This window comes from Herpailurus yagouaroundi, unplaced genomic scaffold, assembly GCF_014898765.1.
Source record: "Herpailurus yagouaroundi ecotype Mexico unplaced genomic scaffold, PumYag 139, whole genome shotgun sequence".
NCBI classification, from domain to species: domain Eukaryota; kingdom Metazoa; phylum Chordata; class Mammalia; order Carnivora; family Felidae; genus Herpailurus; species Herpailurus yagouaroundi.
In genome coordinates this window covers 48,558,448-48,579,870 of record NW_024412394.1, presented here as the reverse complement: position 1 = coordinate 48,579,870, position 21,423 = coordinate 48,558,448, and the positions used below count along the sequence as shown (strand labels likewise).

Below are 21,423 nucleotides of genomic sequence, written 5' to 3'. Positions count from 1 at the left end.
ATTTCACAATGACAAAATTGATACTTAAATTGCTACTAAAGTGCTATTACGACAGGTTGAAATTAATGTCTTCGTTATCCCTATACTTACCCTTTCTGAGGTGCCAGTCATTTTACCACATTCATTTTTTTTTTTTTTTAACGTTTATTTATTTTTGGGACAGAGAGAGACAGAGCATGAATGGGGGAGGGGCAGAGAGAGAGGGAGACACAGAATCGGAAACAGGCTCCAGGCTCTGAGCCATCAGCCCAGAGCCTGACGCAGGGCTCAAACTCACGGACCGCGAGATCGTGACCTGGCTGAAGTCGGACGCTTAACCGACTGCGCCACCCAGGCGCCCCATACCACATTCATTTCTTAAACCTTCCTAACAGGGGCAGCAGGCCTATGTGGGTTGTACTTTGCACAGAGTGCCTGGTCAAAGGGGCAAGGGAGTACTGAAATACAGCTGTCACTCTGCTTTTAAAAGCCATCTTTGGGGCGCCTAGGTGGCGCAGTCGGTTAAGCGTCCGACTTCAGCCAGGTCAGGATCTCGCGGTCCGTGAGTTCGAGCCCCGCGTCGGGCTCTGGGCTGCGGAGCCTGGAGCCTGTTTCTGATTCTGTGTCTCCCTCTCTCTCTGCCCCTCCCCCGTTCATGCTCTGTCTCTCTCTGTCCCCAAAATAAATAAAAACGTTGAAAAAAAAATTGAAAAAAAAAAGCCATCTTTCCAGGAGCTACCTGGAGGATGAGATGTCTTTTCCTTATTGATACAAAGGTCTTAAAAGGGCTAGTGGCAGCCTTGGGGTACAATACTATAGATAACGTGATTCTATTTCATTCTACGTATAAAACCAAAAGAAAAAGCCTATTATTTAGACCAGATGGGGTTTCAGCCAACTTAATCTGAGTTGGGTCATAGGCTTGGTTGTGCCTCCTGGCTGGTTTTCCTTTCATATAAAACAACAACAAAAAAAATTTTTTTAATGTTTATTTTTGAGAGGGGGGGAGGGTAGAGAGGCAGAGAGAGAGACACAGAACCCAAGCAGGCTCCAGGCTCTGAGCTGTCAGCACAGAGCCCGACGCGGGGCTCGAACTCACAGACCACAAGATCATGACCTGAGCTGAAGTTGGACGCTTTACTGACTGAACCATCCAGGCGCCCCTCATATAAAACTTTTTAAATCCTTGCCATTCACAGAATGCAACCTAATGCTTCTGAAATGATGCCTTTTTTTTTTTTTGAGTTTCATTCACCCATCCTTTTTTAAAGCATTTTAAAAAATATTTATTTTGAGAGAGAGAATGAATGAGTGAGCAGAGGATGTATAGAGAGAGTGAGAGAGAAAATCCCAAGCAGGCTCATCACTGTCAGCACAGAGCCTGATGTGGGGCTTGATCTCATGCACCAGGAGATCATGATCTGTGCAAAGATCAAGAGTCCGGATGCTTAACCGACTGAGCCACCCAAGTGCCCTTATTTGGCCACCTTACAGAACCCAGTTTCTTCTTATTATAATATATTGAGCTGGATTGTTCATTTGTTGCAAATTGATTTTGCCTCATTAATTTGTTATAATTAATAAGCTCATTGAAAGTTTTCACCTTTCATAAGACAGGGAGGGAGTCTATGCAATTAGTTTTCTTTAAGACATTTGGTGAATTATCATCATGAAGCACACTGTGGAATTCTCTTTCTCCTTGGTCATTTTCCTACCCTAGTGCTGAAAACTGTTGGATCTCTTTTCTACCCAGTTGTTATGTGTGACAAATGATGTGGAACAGTTCTTTCTGTAGTTGGTATAGTTTATATTTTTTTCCAGGATTTTTTGGCTGATTCCCAATTTCTTGTATTCATCCCTCCCTACTGTTGCAATTAGAGAAAAGGAATGCCTGCACTTTATAAACTATTATATGCTTTAGATTTTTTAAAAACCCAATACATCTAACTCTGTATTTATTCAACTTAAGCAACATATCTCTATTATCACATTCACTATCTTTTATAGCCAAACTACTTTTTACTAAATTGTAAACTTTTTTCCTTTGGAGAATCATCATGGACTTTCATAGATTAACATAGTTTCAATTATCTAGAATCATTTTCCTTTCCTGATTAAATCTTTAGATCTTGGCCAGTGAAAGTCCTTTTAAGATGGTTCTGTTATCTCTTCAGCACTTCTCCCACGCATATTTGAAAACATTCTTGTTTCATATACACAAGACGATGTTCCAGATTATCTTCAGCTTTCTCTACCCCAAAACACGGAATGAACTGTTTTATAAAGAATCTTAGTTCCTTTATGTGATTAGTGGAAAAATTGGGGTATCAAGGATGAATATGACATTGTTTTTCATGAGCACAGATTGGGATTAGAATAATATCACTGCTAGGCCATTTTTGGACAAAATTGGAAGACATTTCTTTTTCTTTTCTTTTTTTTTTTTTCTTTTTTGAGAGAGAGCAAGTCAGGGAAAGGGGCACAGGCAAAGAGAGAGAATCCCAAGCAGGCTGCTCCATGCTTAGCACAGAGTCTGACTTGGGCTCGAACCCATGACCCTGGGACCATCACCTAAGCTGAAATCAGGAGTTGGATGCTCAGCCAACAGAGACACCCAGGAGCCCCAGAAGACATTTCTTTTTCAAGTCATGAGTGTACATTGACTTTTTAAAACTCTAACTTAATTCTAACACTATGAAAAACTTTTAAAACATTTATTCCATTATTTAAAAAATTTAGTTTTCTTACCAACATAATCTTAAAAATTTAACCCCTCACCCAAACTGCAATTGTGTCCATGTGTGTATAATCCTTATATGTCATATCAGTTATCAATTGTATAATCACTTCATTATCCTTGATATCTTAGCCCTTCTACTTTGTCTCTTATCTCTTTCTCCCCTTTTTATCTTTTAATTTTTCCTACCGTTCTTATTGTCACTCTGATTTTATCTCCCCTCCCTTAAATATTGAAAGTGTGGAATTGGAGCATAATTCCTGCCCCATAGTGTTTTGTAACTCTCAAGAGTTATTGTCGTTCTCATGATTTAAACTCCTTGTAAAACTTGGGACATCCAGGCCCATCCCTACTTGCAACTACTCTCGATCAAGTAATTAAAAATGTAATACCAGTTTTGTGTGTGTGACTTCACTCTGTGGAATATTGGCACATTTTTATTGACTATTGATATATTTTTAGTTAAGCAGTGTTCTTATAAGTATTCCAGAATTATGTTCTACATCATAACAAATGGAGAAGGGCAGAGGACCACAGAAAAAAGCAGTTGGGACAAACGTTTTATAATTTATCAAGGTTTGAGTAAAATTATACCCCCTTTCCTTTTTTATTTTATTATTTTTATTTTTTTATTTATTTTTATTTTTATTTTTTTTAACATTTATTTATTTTTGAGACAGAGAGAGACAGAGCATGAGCGGGGGGAGAGCCAGAGAGAGAGGGAGACACAGAATCTGAAGCAGGCTCCAGGCTCTGAGCTGTCAGCACAGAGCCTGATGCGGGGCTCAAACTCACAGACCGTGAGATCGTGACCTGAGCGAAGTCGGACGCTCAACCGACTGCGCCACCCAGGCACCCCTCCTTTTTTATTTTTTTAAATTATTTTTTGATGTTTATTATTTTGAGTGAGCAGGGGAGAGAGAGAGAGAGAGCGAGGGAGGGGCAGAGAGAGAGGGAGACACAGAATCTGAAGCAGGCTCCAGGCTCTGAGCTGTCAGCACAGAGCCCAACACGGGGCTCAAACCCAGGGACCCTGAGATCATGACCTGAGCCGAAGTCGGACACTTACCTGACTGAGCCACCAGGCGCCCCTCCCTTTCCTTTTTTAAAGAAAACCTTCATTCCCAGAACTCATAGGAGACACAGGAATAACAATATAGTGCCCTACAGACCAGGAATAAAGTTTGGAAACTCGAAATTTATTCAAGATCCCACGCAACTCTAGTTACTAGGTAATTTTGTCACTCTTTAGCAGATGTTTGTTGATCCTTACTCTAAATGCTCTGGTATTCCCATGAGTCAACTACTCTTTCTGTTTGTGCTTTTTGTGTATTTCCACATCCACTATCACTACCAATTAACTCACTGTTTATCTAAAGTTCAAATTCCAGAGAGAGAGAAAAACTGATTGGTCCAGTTTGGATTGGTCCAGATTGGATGATTGGATGATTCATTACCATCATCCTGGTTCAAATGAACTTTCTTAGACCTCCTCTTGGTGGCTGTCGGCTAGGATGGTGAGCCAGGAAGATGAGGCACCTATGAATAAGGAACCATTTAGGCCACTTCAGGGACTGTACACATGACAAGCATTGAGGTTTGGCCAGCCTAGTACATTTCATAACCTACCTTCTAGGTCCCAAACATCTCTCTTCTTGTACCTACAATTCCCAGGAATCCAAGGGAAGTGAGAGAACCTATAGAAACTCTGGGGATCTCTGACTTTTCTTGGAAAGCTGGATTTCTGGTGACACTGTCTCATTATCCCTGGTGAAACAATAGCTGCAATTGAGTGGAGGCTGTCCTTTCAGTTAAGGCCTGTGCTTAGCCAACTCATTTCACTCCTTTACTCACCTGACTCTTTAGGCAACTAAGCTTGAAACTCCTCTAAAAAGAGATGGGAGGCAGTGAGATACATGGCAATAACTTAGCTGTGAGCCACCTGAGGACTCTGGCTAACATAGTCCAAGGAAATGGAATGGTGGACATGGAGATAAAGGCCTGAGCCCTGGTGATTGACAATATGAGTTGAATCCAGAGATCAGGCAGGTGGGATGGATGAGGGTGAGGAGGGGTAGGGAGAAGGGAGAGGAAAACAGATGGCTCCCAAACTCTCAAATCTGATTGATTTGGAAAGAAAAGATAGCCTTAGCAAGAACATGAAAACCCAGAGAGGACAGTTTGGGGAGAAAATGTAATTGCTGTGATTTAATAAAGTTTTTGTTTGTTTGTTTGTTTTTAGTAAGATTTTTGTTTTTGATGTTCTTCATTTTAAAGCCAAGAGAATTAAAATTTTTGTTTTGTCTCTCAAAAATAAACAACCACCCCCCGCCAGCAAATTAAGTTTTTATTTGCCTATGAAGCCCCGATAGAAAGTGTTCTTACTCTTATTCAGTGCAAAAACATGAAAATCCATTTGTTTAATAAGTCTGGTTATTTCTGACAATTTCGTTTGACATTTCCAGAAGATAGGAGTTAAACTATTTCCAGGAAATTTAAGATAAATTAAGGGAAGTAGATTAAAACATATCCTATTAAATCATCTTTATTTTTCAGGTCCCAGAGTAATCGGTTCAATCCTGTCCATCTAAGTAGCTAAAATTCCATGGGGAAAACAGCCTATTTCATTTTTACAAAATACCGCAATGTCCCAATTTTTACTTGAACTTAGGGTGATATGACACAGTAGAATTTCAGACGCTATGGCTCTTTCAACCATGTGATGTAAAAGGTTGCAAAATGAATACTTGTTTTAGAGAAATGCTTGTGATTTTTAAACTTGAGCGAGACTGGGTAGAGTTTGTTTCTTGTTTGTAACCTCAGAGCATAAAAAGCAAAAATGAGATTTGGCCAATGAAGTTCTGCTAATTCTTTCTAAGAAAGAACATTCCCATGTCCTTATAACATCCAGAAAGATTTAAGATTTGTACAAAAACAGTCAAATCCTCATTGTCTGATTTATCTTTACTGTGTCTTTATTTTATCCTTGGAAATTTAAGATTTGTACGAGAAGATAAAACTGACATTCCCCGAGTCATATCATTTTTTAAAAGCCCTGAATGTACAGAGAAAGACCAAAACACTGTTTGGATTGCAGAGCTGAAGAGCAAGCACAACCAACTTCACAGAGAAGCTCAGAATGAAGCTGTGATGTTGATGTTTTGCCAAGTTTTCTCCAAGATATTGATTATGACTCACAGCCAGATATGACTCATTGCTATAAATGCTAGATCTAAAATGATGTCACCAGCTTTTTGGGTTTCAGAGGAGAGAAGAGGGTAATTTTTTGGCCTACCTAGTAAGTTAGCACATTACAGTTATTCTGCATGTGTGTGAGTGTGTGTGTGTGTGTGTGTGTAAATAATTAGGTTAAATGCATATATATGTAATTAGGTTAAATACTAACACCGGAGGTTCTTTAAGATACAGCTGACCAGATCATCCCATAGCAATGCCCACTAGCCAATAATGTATGCTGTGCACACAGAGCTTACAGTCAACTTCTTATTGCTATACCTTAAAATGTAAGCAGTCAGGCAAGGATCACCAGATTTTTGAGGACCCAAGCAAAGAAACAAGCAGGAAGGCAAGGAGAACAAACAGGAATAAAAAGCCCCTCTAATTAATAGCCTCAGAGTGTTAGGAGTATAGTACATCATAAAGCAAAAACAATATGGTATAGGTGCACCTGGGTGGCTCAGTCGGTTAAGTATCTGGGTTTTGGTTTCGACTCAGGTCATGATCTCACAGTTTGTGAGTCCGAACCGCATGTCGGGCTCTGGACTAACAGTGTGGATTGAGATTCTCTCTCCCTCTCTCTGCTCCTCCCCTGCTCTCTCTTTCTCTCTCAAAATAAATAAACTTAAAAAAAAAAAAAAGATGGTATAAATATCATGGCAGAAATAAAAACCCCAGGTGAAAAAAAATAAAATGTAAATTTAAGGCAATCTCCCAGAAAGTAAAATTTAAAGATGAAAAGTTTGAAAAATAGGACAGAAAAGAGAATTAGAGGATCCATCCAGGAGACACAATATTCCAAGCAAGAATTTCAGAAAGAGAACACAGGGTAAATGGAGAGGAAGAAGTTTCAAAAGAAATAAACCACACTGATTTCCCAGAACTGAAGAACATGAGTCTGATGATTGAAATGGCCCACTGAGTGCTCAACATAATGGATGAAAATTGGCCTACACCAAGTAAGGTAATAAGGTAATAATAATAATTTGTTAAAGAACATGATTATTAAAATCTTTTTATGGGAGAAATAGGGCATGTACAAAGCCTCAGAATTGGAACAGTATCTAAAAAATACCAGCTTAAAGTTAGAAGGCAATGGAACAATGACTTCAAAAATCAAGGAAAAATAGGGACACATGGGTGGCTCAGTCAGTTAAGCATCCGACTTTGGCTCAGGTCATGATCTCACATTTCTTAGGTTCAAGCCCCACATTGGGCTCTCAGCTGACAGCTCAGAGCCTGGAGTCTGCTTCAGATTCTGTGTCTCTCTCCCTCTCTCTGTCTCTCCCCCACTCATGCTCTGTCTCTGTCTCTCTCTCAAAAATAAATTAACATTAAAAAAAATCAAGGATAGGGGCGCCTGGGTGGCGCAGTTGGTTAAGCGTCCGACTTCAGCCAGGTCACGATCTCGCGGTCCGGGAGTTCGAGCCCCGCGTCAGGCTCTGGGCTGATGGCCCGGAGCCTGGAGCCTGTTTCCGATTCTGTGTCTCCCTCTCTCTCTGCCACTCCCCCGTTCATGCTCTGTCTCTCTCTGTCCCAAAAATAAATAAACGTTGAAAAAAAAATTTAAAAAAAAATCAAGGATAAATGAATTCCAACCTAGACATCTGTCTCCTATTACGGCCTGAATGTGTGTGTCCCTCCAAAATGCATGTATTGAATCCCTGCCTCCTAATGAGATGGTATCAGGAGATGAGACCTTTGGGAGGCCCTCCTAAATGGGATAGCGCCCTTCAAATAGTCATAAGAGAGCTTGATTCCTCTCTCAGTTCTTTACCATGTGAAGATACAATGAGAAATCTGTAGTCTGCAACTCAGAAGAACGTTCTCTTCAGAACCCAACCAGGCTGGCACCCTGATTGGACTTCCACTCTCCAGGAAGAAATAAACCTTAGCAAATAACTGTGAGAAATAAATGTCTGTTGCTTATAAGCCACCCAGTCTATGGTACTTCGTTATAGCAGCCTGAACTGGCTAACTATCAATCAAGTATAAGGGTAGAATAAAGATCTTTCAAATACAGAGCAGCTCAAGAAATTTACTCCCTGTGCACTTTTTCTCAGGAAGCTACTAGAAGACATACTTCATTAAAGAGAAGAAACCCAGGAAGAATAAGACATGGGATCTAGGAAACTCCTCCCACACAAGAGAAGAGCAAAGGGAATTTCAAGAAGGAGGGCAGAGGTAAGCTCAGGGTGGTATGGGAAGCAGCCAGCCCAGACTGACGCAGGAGGACAGAAGATTCTGGGGGAGGATTTCTAAGAAAAAGACAAAAACTGATAGAATCCTCAATATGTTTGAAGGAATTGAAAAGAGATGTGCTTCTGGCAGAGAGAACTTGGGGATGAACAAATGCTAGGTAAATGGAAAATGAAGCAAAGAAAATGAAGTCAAGGAAAGAACAAGACAATGATTAATTCCAAAGAAGAACAAAAGTACAAGAAAGAATATATTCGTAGTAGAACCAATCATATGCAAACCACCAAATATCAATAGACTCCAAACTCAAGCTATAACTACATTAGGAGGATGGGGAAAGGGAATGTACATATATAATATTTGCATAAATATGTATATAGGTAGGATCTGGATAATAATAGAGCTAAAATCTCATCTTCGTAGTAAAAAGTCCTCAGTTTATATCTTAAGCCAAAAACTAAATATACCGCTATTAGCATTTTGTTTTAAAGTATGAAGGTCAATACTAAATACTAGGTAAGAGGGCTGAAAGAGGTTTCCTGGGGGATGGAGAGAGTGGACAGGAAGCAAGGGTGGTCAGAGGGAGTCCAGGAGCCCTCTGGTTTTGTTTTGGGCCTTGTAGTACTTATTTTACTTTAAAAATAATGCATAGATTTTTAAAAAGCAGAGCTGACAGGATTTTAAAGTTAAAGTGGAGGCATAAAGGCATGAATGTGCAAGGTAAGCAGGGGTAGGAAACAGAAATTAATTCAGACAAGTTGTAAAATTAGACAGAGGTCATACTGAGAGGGCCACTCAGGGCCCTGTTGAGCAACTTACGATTTCTTGTCTGTGTTGTGGGGACCCTGGAAGGTATGTATGTGAGTAGGGCCAACATCTGTAGGTGAGTATACTTTGGAGAGCATAGAAAGAGAGGGGCAAGACACTCAAAGCTGAAAGGCAAGGAGACAAGTCAGAAAATATTTTACTGGTTCAGATAAGGAGGGTCTGAGGCAACTAAGGCATAGTCAGTGGGAGTAGAAGGAATCAGATATATGAGAAATATTCCAGATGGAACGGTAGGATTTGGTTTATTGGTAGACATGATGTGGAGTGAGGAGGAAGAGAGAGTTAAGAATGCCTTGGACTTTTCCAACCATACCATCTGGGGCATTCTGATGCCAAAATTTAGTTTGTCCAGTTTCAGTGGCCCTCCTCCTTCCCAGAGTTTGCTCCAAATGCTATTTGGTCTTCAGGAAAATAAAGGCACTGAGTTTGTTGAGAAGAAAACAAAACTCTCTACCAGTTGGATCTGCCTCCACTATTTCAGGGTAATTCTAGGTCCCAAGGATGTGAAAGTGCTTGTTACACTGTACAAATATATGGTGATTCGACCATGGCCATTATAGTTTTCAAAGATCATGACTAAATTTCGGAGGGCAACACCAAATAAAAAATTTCAAAACATGTTTTGAGCAATGTCAGCAATATCGAACACTGATACATATTGCCAACATGCATCAGCAGACTTTAAAATGGGCATATGTTTCACTGTGGCATTATTATGTTATATTATATTATATTATATTATATTATATTATATTATATTATATTATATATTACATTATATACTGGTGGAATGTGTTGAATGGTGTCCCATGCCCCAAGATATGTCCGTACCCTAATTCCTACAACCTGTAAGTGTTACCTTATTTGGGAAAAGAATTTTTACAGATGTTACTAGGTTACAGAACTGGAGATGAGGACATCATCCTGAATTATGTGGGTGGGTGTTAAATCCAATGATAAGTGTCCTTGTAAGAGACATACAGAAGACAGACACACAGAAGAGGAGGAGGCAATGTGACCACAGAGACAGAGATTATGATATGGCCACAAGCCAAGGAACACCTGCAAACACCAGAAGCTGGAAGAGACAAGGAACTGATTCTCCCTGAGAGCTTTCAGAGGGAGCACGACCCTTCTCTTTGAACTTCTGGTCCCCAGAACTGTGAGAGAATAAATTTCTGTTGTTTTAAGCCACTAAATTTATAGTAATTTGTTATAGCAGCAGTGGGAACCTAATACAATTGGTAATATTACATTACCTAAATGTCCTAAAATACCTAAAAACTCTCCTGTATGAGGAATAGAAGTTTGGTTTTAAGGCAAAGGAACCACACAAAATAACTCAGGCAAAATGGTATTTTTTAAAATGAGAGTTATTGTAAGAATGCCAAGCTCAAGGAATCCATGGGAAACAAACCAAGCATGAGGAGAGCTCTGGGACATACTAGTAATTCATACTGGTAACTGTTACAGTGAGGCTTCTTCCCATCTCGTGACCAAGTCAAACATAGGAATTCCTCTTCTAAATTCCCAAGAAAAGCCTCTGAATGACCCAGCTTGTGTTGGTATCCACTTTGGGCCCAATCAATTGTGAGGGGAGCTTCAAGCAATTTGTAATTTGCTTGTTTGTGCTTTCAACTAAATAGCCCCTTGCTATGGATTTTTATTTCAAGAAATTAATGTACATTTCCTTGAAAATTTGCATTATTTTTTTAATGTTTATTTTTGAGTGGGGGGGGAGGGGCAGAGAGAGAGGGAGACACAGAATCCAAAAGCAGGCTCCAGGCTCTGAGCTGTCAGCACAGAGCCTGACACAGGGCTCAAACTCACAAAACATGAGAGCATCACCTGAGCCGAAGTCAGATGCTTAACTGACTGGGCCATCCAGGTGCCTGAAAGTTTGAATTATTTTTAATTTTTATTTCTTTATTCCCTCCCCCACTCGTGTTATTTTTTAAATTGTGGCAAAATTGGGGCGCCTGGGTGGCTCAGTCGGTTGAGTGTCCACCTTCGATTCAGGTCATGATCTCACAGTCCATGAGTTTGAGCCCCACGTCAGGCTCTGTGCTGACAGCTCGGAGCCTGGAGCCCGCTTTGGATTCTGTGTCTCCCTCTCTCTCTGCCTCTCCCCTGCTCGAGCTGTCTCTCTGTCCCAAAAATAAATAAAAACAAAAAAAAATTTTTTTTAAATAAAATAAAATAAAATAAAATAAAATAAATTGTGGCAAAATAGACATAACACAAAATTTGCCATTTAATTTTTTTCTCATAATTATTTATTTTGAAAGAGAGAGAGAATCCCAAGCAGGCCCTGCATTTTGCAGGGCTCAGTACCATGAACCGTAAGCTCATGACCTCAGCCAAAATCAAGAATCAGATGCTAACCAACTGAGCCACCCAGGCGCTCCAACATTTTAACCATTTTAAAGCATACAATTCAGAAACAGTATATTTATTCACGGTCTTGTGCAACCATTATCACTACCTAGTTCCAGAACATTTTGACCAGTTTGGGAGAAAACCCTTACCCGTTTAGTAGTCTCTCTCTATTTCCTGCTTCCATCGCTCCTGGTAACCACTGAACTGCTTTCTGTCTCTATAGACTTGGCTTTTCTAGACATTTCATTAAATGTAATCATATAGTATGTGGCCTATTGTGGCTGGCTTCTTTTACTAAGCGTGTTTTCAAGGTTTATCCATATCATAACATGTATCAGTATTTCATTCCTTTTATGGCCAAATACTATTCCATTGTATGGATATACCACATCTTGTTGGTCTATCCATTTATTGATGGACATTTGGATTACTACTTCCCACATTTTGGCTATTGTGAATAGTGATGCTATGAACATTGGTGTATAAGTTTTTGTTCTTTTGAGTATATACCTAGGAGTGGAATTGCTGAGTCATATGGTAAGCAGATGTTTATTGGAGAATCACCAAACTTTTCCAGAGTGAATGCACCATTCTACATTCCTACCAGCAATGTATGAGGCTTCCAATTTCTCTTCATCATCACCAACACTTTGTTTTCTGGTTGTTGTTTGTTTGCTTGTTTGTTTTTGTGATTATGGCCATCCTAGTGGGTATGAAGTGGTATCATATGGTTTGGTTTTTAGAATTTTATTTATTTATTTTTTAGTAATCTCTACACCCAACAAGATGGTCAAACTTATGACCCTGAGATCAAGAATCACATGCTTTTTTGGCTGGGCCAGGTGGGCACCCCCAATGTCTCATGGTTTTGATTTACATTTTCCTAATGACTATTGATGCTGAGCATCTTTTCATATGCTTATTAGCCATATGTATATCTTCTTTGGATAAATGTCCATTTAAGGCCTTTGTCTGGTTTTTAATTAAGCTGTTTATCTTTTGCTGTTGTTGAGTTGTGAGTGTTCTTTTTATATTTTGGATGCTAGGCCCATATCAGATATACATTTTTGGGTTTTAAATATGGCTGCAGAAGCTAAATCTCTTCCCATTTTTTGGTCAGGGGCTTCTCAAACAGGAAAAGCACGAGGTTTTGGTTTGTGTACATTCACCAAAGACTAGAACTGATATTTTAAATAAGCATCTAAGAACATCCAATGCTCCTTCCTAATGACTCAAAAGGTGCAGCTGTAGAAGTGCTATTTGTCATCTTCTGTCCTCTCAAATTCATCTTGGAGGTTCCCAGGGACAATCAAAGACCTGTTTGTTTCAACCTTTGGTGATTTCAAGTTATTCTCAATTTCCCTTATTATTTTGCCCTTATTTTTTTCCTTTTAACCATTTAAAAATTATACTTCCAAGTTCCTGTCTGTAAACACCTATCTATGTTTGGTGTGGAAAATATAGTTTTCCAAAAGTACTACACTCTAAACAGGAAGATCAAAAACTAACACTAAAAATCAAGAAAATCAAGGATCTGTGATGTTTTTGTATTTCTTTTTGAAACTGACTATAGTGAGAAGTAGAACTAGATACCATCTAGTAAATAAAATAGAAATAAAATTAATAAAATAAAATAATGGCAGTTAGAAGATGAGCTGATTTGTGTGAGTTAATGGTTTTTAAGTGATCTAAAGTTAAAAGCCACAAAATAACATTGTTTTTCCAAAAAAGATAGCTCTGGAGGCATGCTGCAATGTCACATGCTCAGCTCCTTCGTTCTGATGGGCAGGCAGGCATAATTTATCTCTCCAGAGTCCACTCATCCTGATTACTTTGACACAACTGTGATACTGTTGCCACCAGTTTCTCAACAGAGTCAAAATTTCCATTTTCTCAGCACGTACTGTTTTTCTTTCCTCTGGACTTTTAAGATTCTGCTTATCCCCAAATTTTTAATAATGTTGGTATTTCAGAAGAAGAATCACATGGAAACTCTTGGTGTCTTATACTCTGGGTCACCAGCCCTGCTCCCAGTGATACGCAAGCTAATTCTAAAGTGAGTCTTTTGAATCCTCTTACTTTCTAGATGAGGAAAGTGAAGTAATTTGCTCAGAGTTTAGAGTTACGGACAGAACCTAATGCACAGAATGGGAGAAATTATTTCCTAATCATATATCTGATAAGGGACTTATATCCAGAATATGTGAAGGACTCTTACAACTCAACAATAAGAAGACAGATAACCCAATGTAAAAATGACAAAGGATTTGAATAGACAATTCTCCAAAGAAGATATATAAGTGGCCAATAAGCACATAGAAAGATGTTAAAATTAGTAATTATTAGTGAAATGCAAATAAAAAACCACAATGAGATACCATTTTACATCCACTAGGCTTGCTATAATAATAATAATAATAATAATAATAATAATAATAAAAAGACAGATGTTGGTGAGGATATAGAGAAATTAGGACCCTCATGCATTACTGGTAGGATTGTAAAATGGTGCAGCTGCTTTGGAAAACAGCTTGTCAATTCCTCAAAATGTTAAACATGGTTATTTATAACCTAGCAATTTCACTCCTAAGTATATACCCAAGAGAACTGAAATAAAATATATAGTTATATACACACATACAAATGCTTGTACATAAATGTTCATAGCAGCATTATTTATAATAGCCAAAAAGTGAAAACAACCCAAATGTCTGTCAGTTAATGGATGGCTGTTGATTAATGGGATGGACCAACAAAATGTGGTATATCCATACAATGGAATAGTATTTGGCCATAAAAAGGAATGAAATACAGATACATGGTTCAACATGGGTGAACTTTGAAAACATGCTCAGTGAAAGAAACCAGACACAAAAGGTCCCATAGTTTAATATTTCTTTTATATGAAATGTCCAGAAAAGGCAAATCCATAGAGACAAAAAGTCGATTAGCAGTTGCTAGGGGCTGAGGGAAGAGGGAATGGGGGTGGGGGTGGGGAGGAGGGCCCACTAATGGGTATGGGGTTTCTTTTTAGAAACAAAAAACTTTTATTTTTTATTTAAAAGAAAATTTTAAGTTTATTTATTTATTTTAGGAGGGAAGGGGCAGAGAGAGAGGGAGAGAGAAAATCCCAAGCAGGTTCTGTGCTCAGCATGGAGCCTGATGTAGGGCTCAATCTCATGAATTGTGAGATCATGACCTGAGCTGAAATCAAGAGTTGGATGCTCAACTGACTGAGTCACCCAGGCCACTAAAATTTTTGTTTTAATAAAAATGTTTTAAAATTACATAGTAGTGATGGTTGCACAATTTTATAAATGTGCTTAAATCCATTGAATTGTAAACTTTGAAAGTGTGAATTTTATGGTATGCGAATTTATCTCAGTAAAACTGTTGCATTATAAAACAACATCAATAACAAAAATCCCAATCCTTGTTAATACTTATTCATTGAGCTAATAGGTAGAGTGAGTTTTTGGAGAGACACAGAAATCTCTTTCCACGTGGGAAATTTCTCTGGTCTATTAATTTATTCATATTGGTTTTTTAATGTCTGTCAATCTTTTCATCGAAATATTGTATATTCCTTCCCAGGAACTGCTATCCCACTTTAGATAAAAAAAAAACAAAAACAAAAACAAAAAAACTATGGAAGCTTTTCCATTTTAAACAGATAAAAGCAGAGCTGGTATGTTAAACATATGCTTTCATGTTTAGTCTGATTTCGTTACATAAGGGATAGTAAAACAAGCCCTTTAGCTGACATTTTTTTCTGAGTAACAAGGAATATTATTGGAACATAAACTAATAATGTTCTCTATCTAAAACCATTAGTGAGACTGAGAAAAAAAATAAGCAGGTCCTACTCTGTAGCAAAATGATACATAAATATAGCTTTTAACATTGTATAAAAGAAGATGTGCCTTTTAGAAGGATCTGGGGAACATTCCCCTAAGATAGGTAGATATAGGTTGCTATGCAAAACGTCTAAAAAACCTCACAAACAGGGGCGCCTGGGTGATTCAGTTGGTTGAGTGTCTGACTCTTGATTTCGGCTCAGGTCATGATCCCAGGATTGTGGGATCGAGTCCCATATCAAGCCTATGTCAGGCTCCACACTCACTGTGTCCCTCCACACCCTGCCTGCCCCCCCTTCCAAAAAAAAAAAAAAACAAACAAACAAAACCCTCACAAATATACATTTCCTGCTTTCAAAGAACTTATACCTTCTTAAGAAGATAAGCTTTACAAGATAATCTTAATTAAATGGCATAATGTGTGGTACACATTATAGTAAGATCTTCAGAATTAATGTACTTACCTTTCATTAACTAAAAACTTTTAAGTGCTTTCTGTGTACCAAAGACTGTATGAGATTTGGGGATTACTGTGCAACAGGCCAGTCATGCTCCCGGGCCACCTAAACAGCCACATAGAGCAATAATGCAAAAGATGTCACAAGTCAGGATAGAAGTAAGTGCAGCACAGATGGTAAGTTTATTTCATAGTATTTAAGAAAAATCCTTGAAAATTTCCAGATACAAAGTTTGGACTTGGGTGGCTCTGTCAGTAGGGCATCCAACTCTTGATTTCAGTTCGGGTCACGATCCCAGGATTGTAGGACTGGGCCCTGCGTTGGGCTCTGTGCTGAGCATGGAGCCTGCTTGAGAGTCTCTCATTCTCTCTCTCTCTCCCTCTGCCTCCCCCTTTGCTCGTTCTCTCTCTAAAAAAACAAAAGATGGGGTGCCTGCGTGGCTTAGTTGGGTAAGTGTCCGACTCTTGATCTCGGCTCAGGTCATGATCTCACAGTTTGTGAGTTCAAGCCCCACATCAGAGAATCTGCTTGAGATTCTCTCTCTGCCCCTCCCCTGCTCTCTCTCTCTCTCTCTCTCTCTGAAAAATAAACATTAAAAAAAATAAAAAATAAAAAAACAAATGACAAAGTTTGGACCTGTCATCTGTTTATTAAAAGGCTCCAGGGTGTGGCTTTTGCCTCTAGCCACAGTAGTACAGAGTCACTCACATTCATACATACATCCTTCCAGGTAGAGCTGGGCCACTTGCGGTATTTGGAGGCTGCGAGGGCGAATGACAGCTGTTGGCTGTGCCTTCCCTCTGTAAAGCAGGTAAGCAAGATACACAGTGAAGGTGGTGGTTGCTGGTATTAGCCTGGGAGGAAGGGTTTATAAACAGAAAGTGTTACTTGAAGCCTTCCCACCAGTGGTAGCAAGGCCACTCCACCGTGTTGAGAATTGACTGGTCTTAGAACTGTACCTGGTAGAGTCGACTATCTTTCCATGAGATCCTCAACCAATGGGGATAAAGCTGTGGCCCTCCAGCAAGTCCTGAGAAGATACTGAAGTAGAATGTAATTGCGTAGGCCAGCTCCTCCCCTCTGAGAACCAGCTCCTTCCACACACACCCAGCAGGCTGAGCTTTATTGTTTGTTTCCTTTTTTCAGCCCAGGCACTGGGTGCAAATATGAAACATACTTGCTTGCAAATGCGCCTGAACTTCATAACCTCTTTCCTCTCCTTACTAAGAATGCATGTGTTCTTTCCTTCATCCCCTTTCTGAGATGCCTGTTATGCTTCCTTCTACCCAAGACCAGCATACTCCAAGAACTTACATCTTATCTAATTTTGCTGCTCAAGGCTGTCAGCCATTTTATACATTATTAAAGAATTGTGCAATCCTAAGCAGAGAGGCTGGTGGGAGGAGGGTGAGAAACAGGGATTCTGTTCTAATAGCAGGGTCTGGACTCCCTGGAGGGCTGGAGGCTCTGTGGCGGAGATCATCATTATTGCTACAGCACCTTTCGTTTTAGGACAGCAGTTTTCAGAATGTGGTCAGAGAACCCCTGCAGTCCCCAAGATCCTTCCTTTTCCCACTGTGTGTCTGTATGAGGCCAAATTTCAACTAAAACATATCACAGCAGATTGAATACAGAGGCAGACATGAAACCCAGCTGCCTTCTATCAAGCCAGACATAGGCATCGCTTCTCGGCCTTTTGGCTAAGATCAAGTGAAGCCAGACATAGGCAATTTGCCAAAAAAGAACTGCCCCTCCTCTCAGTGACTTTTGTTTAGGAAAGGATAGCTTTATTTTATTTTGTTTTATTTTATTTTATTTTATTTTATTTTATTTTATTTTATTTTATTTTATTTCATTTCATTTGTTTTGTTTTGTTTTGTTTGGTTTTAGAGAGCACTCATGAGTAGGGGAGAGGGGCAGAGGAGAGAGAGAATATTAAGCATGGAGCCCTACATAGGACTCCATAACATGATGCTGAAATCATGACCTGAGTCGAAATTAAGAGTTGGATGCTCAACTGACTGAGCCACCCAGGTGCCCCAAAGATAGTTATGTTGTAAATGAAAATGTTATTTATCCTAACACGTAATGTGGGTTTTTTTGTTAAACAAATTAATAAATATTTAAAAGTTTTGTTTCAATTTTAATACAATAAATATTGATACAACCCATGAGAGCTTCTGGGAGCCCTCAACAATTTTTAAAACTATAAAGGGGCTCTGAGATTTAAAAGTTTGAGAACTGCTCCTTTTGGGCTACTCTTGGCCCCATTTGTCCTCCCTCTTGCTCTTCCTGAGGGACCTCACCAAGCCCCACTGCTTCAGCTACTACCTCTGAGCTGGCACGCGCTGTGGACAACACATCAGCTTCCGTGTGCTGCTCTGCGACCACCTGGAGGTAAGGGAAATAAGATCCCCCTCTGAGAGCTGACCTGGATAAATCCACCACAGCAGATGTGATCAACCCTTCACTCATCCCACAAATATTTATTGAACACCTACTCTGTGCCATGTACTACTTAGACATTGGGGTTATAGCAGCAAGCAAAACAGAAAATCCCTGAACGTTTTCCTGGGGTACATGAGGAGAGAATAAGAGTATAATGAGAAAGAATGCCATATGTAGAAGTAATACTAGAAATTACCTGTTAAGAGCTTGACCTTATGAAGTATTTGGGATAACCCCCAATTCCAGACTCTTTCCCCCTCAGGGTTCCCAGAGTGATAATCAGACAACAGACAATGATGAGGCAACATAAAGTGACAAAGGGTATGTTGGGGGTGCATATATGTGTTTTCGTCTCTCCCATAAATTATGTTTCCCAGTGGCCATTCTGCTAGTAGGGCTCTGGGACGTAGGTGTTGACAAATTTCATTTTGGGAAGGAGGGAGATGATGCAGGAAAAGTTCCTGCCAGCCGTGAGAGCTGGGAGCCAGGAGAGCAGCCCTTCTGACTGGCAGCCCAGGGACAAGACCGGACTAGCACTCTTGCGGCGCAGGCTGGTGATATCCAAAGAGCAAGGCTCTGGAAGCATGAGGTCACCCAAGCACCGCCCTCCAGACACCTACTTGAGGAGCAAAAGAAAAAAGGAGAGAAACAGCTCTTACTGGGAGTTATTACCTGGAAGGAGACTATGTTAAATTAGAAAAGTAAAATACTTTAATTGGTGATTTTAAAGTTCCATCTCCAACATTTTCTTTGCACCTCTGAGATACAGTGTGATAAGATTTCAATCCGGGCTGCATTAATTTATTGTTGCTGGGCTTGTGTGCGAAACCCTGAGGCAGGGAGCTCTGGCAAGGATGACCCTTACTTCTCCTTAACGCTAAACCCAAATATTACTACCAAATTGGTCACATGGAAGACAGGAAGTTGAAGAGATACCAGAGGAAAAGAGAACAGGATGGACAGGTCTTTTCCCTAGAAGGAATTGGTTCCCACCTTCTTTGCCACTTAGGCCACCTGGAAAGGAAAAACACAGAGATCCGCCACTATGCACTTACAACACGCACCGTATACCAGAAAGTGAGGGCTGAGGAGGAAAACAATGGGAGGGGAGGGGTCTTCTTCCATCTTGGAAAACTTCTGGCCCTCTGACAAGATAAGAAAGAGAGCCCCAATCTCATGCGGCAATGACTGTCCAGAAATGACCCATCAGTGTAGCCGGGGTACAGGGGTGCAAGAGCACCTAGCTCTGGGGGTCTTAAACAGACCAGGTTCGGCCAGTCACTGCTGACAAAATCCAAAGGCAGAGAAATGAGTGGTAGTGAAACAAGACAGGAATTTATTTCTCAAAGACTCTCAAAGATCTCAAAGATCTCAAAGACTGTCTCCAAAGTGCTGAAAATACTCCCAGGTTTATATGAGGAAAATGTGGGAAAAAAGTCAGTGGGTACATGCATGGGTGGGCAGTAAAGGTCTGGTTGATCACTGTCACGGGCCAAGTCTTGCTGGCTCAGGGTGGTCCTTATTGCTTGAGGGGATAGTTTCAGTTCTCATTAGAAAATGCTTTGCCTGCAGGGTCTTTTCCCAGAGTTAAGAGTCAAGCTGGAAAGAAGAACTTAATCACTTACCAAGTACAGATGGAGGTCAAAATGGAGGTAGTTGGTCTCTTTCGCTTTGCTGAACTCCCTTACCCTCCTCAGTCAGAACCTGATTTGGTTAGTGTAGGTAATCTCTCTTACAGCTTGCAGTTCTATGGCCTTTCCTTCCCTGAGATATTAGGCAGATTGCTTGTCCAGAGGACCATACCTATAGTAATTATTCAGTCATTCAGCTAATATTTGAGCTTGAGGCCTTTGCTCACTTATGAGTCCTGAAATCACTTCTGTGACCCAGTCTTCTGAGGTGGGAGTGATATGCCATGAAATGGATCCGGCCACAGGAGGAGAGCTGATTGAAAAGTCAGTAGGTAGAAGACAACAGGAGAAAGACCAACATTCAAAAGCCTAAAGTAGCTGACGTTCCTAGTTGAGAGATAGGGACTGTCTTGTGTGCACAAAACGGGTAGCAGTGATGAGCACTTCCTTCGTTGTGTGTGATTTGTCCTTGATTATTTGTGGTGCTGACGTAGTCTTGTTGCGTGGATAGATTATGCCCTTTTAAAAATTTTGTTTTAAAAAACTGATTGGCAGTGTGGATGTTCCCAAACTCTTCCTGGCAATTTGAATCACCTTCTTTCAACTTTCTTTGAGGTACCTACGTAAAACAAGCCAGATATCAGAGCCGTTAAAAGACAAACTGAGGCATATCACAATTTTTCAGAGTTTATTTGAGCAAAAATCAGTGGGATTAAGGCACTGCCAAATCAGAAGTGGTTAGGAGCAGAGGTTACGAAGACTTACAAAGGAAAGGTGGAAACAAAGCAAGGAAATCATGTGATTAGCTGTAGCTTAAGCATTTGTCTTATTCACAAAGACTCATTGGCTGTTTGTGATTGGTTGTCCTCAAGTTTGATTTCTAAGCCTTGAGATATTTATGGGTTTACTTAGGCCTAAAAGACATTAGAACCACCTAGGTCTAATAGTCTCCTTGTTTAATTTAACACAGCATAGACCAATGGTTGTCTATGTTGTCAACTGTAGCACAGATTTGGCATAAACCAGAGTGGATAAACCAGAGTGGATAAGCCAACTCTGTGCTAGAGTTAATTGTATAGACGACCATTGGTCTACACGGAGTTAAATTAAATCACAGATCTACCATAGTTTCAAACCACTTTCTTCCAGCGTTTTGTTAATGTGTGTTCAGGGAATATTAACCTAAATAAAATGTAATTAGTATGAAAAATCTGTTCTCTGAAGTTATATAAGATTATACCTCATTTTTAGATCATTTATGAGGCAGGTGATAAATAGAAGGGCCCTGATGTTAGACTACCTAAGTGAAGTCCCAGCAATTGAATTTACTAGCTCTGTGACTTCTGAAGTTATTTGACCCCTCTCTGCTTCATTTTTCTTATATGCAAAATGGAAGTAATAATAAATAGCTTCTTATCCAGAGTTGAGAGGAAGTAAATGAGCCAGTTACTGTCCAATACATAATAAATGACATGTAATAAATGTCAGTTTCATCATTATTAGTTTTTAAGTTTTTTTCCTGTTCTCTTCCATTTGTACGGTTAAAGCCATTTTCTTCTTTTTTTTCTCCTAAAGTACCCATTCTGATTGCAGAACTAATATGTATTAGTAAAAGATTCAGAGAACACATAAAAAGATAAAAAGGAAATAGAAATGACCCATTAATCCCA

At 39.7% G+C, this 21,423-nt stretch overlaps 1 long non-coding RNA gene across 1 annotated transcript; it reads left to right on the top strand.

Annotated features, from left to right (window-relative positions):
• Positions 1 to 6,771: 6,771 nt before the first annotated feature.
• LOC121029767 (uncharacterized) lies at positions 6,772 to 19,592 on the top strand. The gene is made up of 3 exons (XR_005789882.1): positions 6,772 to 6,782; positions 7,084 to 7,093; positions 19,491 to 19,592. It is a non-coding gene; the product is annotated as an uncharacterized LOC121029767 (long non-coding RNA).
• Positions 19,593 to 21,423: the final 1,831 nt, after the last annotated feature.